Below are 1,281 nucleotides of genomic sequence, written 5' to 3' on the forward strand. Positions count from 1 at the left end.
GGAGGAGGTATTGCGGACACTTATCTTCAACGAAGGCGGTAAGGCCTGCGTTCTCCACCAAGTAATAAAAGTCCTCATAAAGTCTGGCGGCGCGTAAGAACACATCGCTTGGCTACAAGCACGCTCGAACTTCTGCAACTCGGGAGACCGGATACTTGGGTTTCTTCTTCTCATTCCCATCATCCTTGGGGTCACGGCTTGAAGAGCCTCTTAAGAACCTCCTCATCTTTTCCCTTTTCTATCTCTGAAAATTTCTAAAATTTTAGTGACTCTAAGGAAAAGTGAACAAGGCTCAACGAAACTCGTAGCAACTACTCCCACAAGTGCCTAGAAGCCATATCACGCATCAAAACCACTTGGGACCAGCTAAAATTAACATGCAAAGCTCAAGAACAAGGTCACCAAGGCAGCAAAAATACGTGATGTATAAGGCACTAGAGCAAAAACTAATTGGACCAATGGAGGAGTCACTTACCAAGGAGTAATTTCCCCAAAATAGTTTGGTGAATGGTGCTTTGCACAAGGAGATGGAAAATCCCAGCAAGAACATGGGTTTGAGCTATGAAACGATTTTTTCTGGAGGTAGGACAAGCATATGGGAGCTAGAATGAGTGGAGGGGTGCACGTGGGCCCCACAAGCCTAGGTGGCGTGGCTAGGGGGTGACCGCGCCTCCACGGCTTTTGGCCCACTGGTGCACCCCCCCAGACTAGCTCTTCGTCTAAGTATTTTTCAAAAATTCCAGAAAAAATCATACTTGATTTTCACGGCATTCGGAGAACTTTTATTTTCGGGGTACTTTTCCACGGGACGCTAAAATAGAAAACAGGGACAACTAAACTAAATCTATCATTTTTCTTCTAAGCAACCGAAGGTGAAAGCTCGGAACAGAGGTATGTGACTCCTCGATTCATCCATCTCATGGTCATCGAAAGAAATCCGTCAATGAGGTTGATCAAGTCTCCTTGACAAACCATTTTGAATCGCAAAAGAGAACGGAGAATTTTCGAATGGTCACTAGGTCACCTCAATGGGTATGTGAATATCCTCGACAATCAAATCATACTTCATCTTAACAGGAGGTATAGGGCATTCAAAGCTCCCAATAAGAATCGATGAAGTTTTTTCGATAGCATTAATGTAATGTACTCGCTATTGTTTCTTCAGAAAGTGCACCATATGCTCATTACCGTTGACATGGAAAGTGGCATTGCCTTTGTTGCAATCTATAACAGCCCCTGCAGTGTTTAAAAAGGGTCTTCCGAGGATGATCGCCATGGCAT

Source organism: Hordeum vulgare, chromosome 3H (genome assembly GCF_904849725.1).
Source record: "Hordeum vulgare subsp. vulgare chromosome 3H, MorexV3_pseudomolecules_assembly, whole genome shotgun sequence".
Taxonomy (NCBI): Eukaryota; Viridiplantae; Streptophyta; class Magnoliopsida; order Poales; family Poaceae; genus Hordeum; species Hordeum vulgare.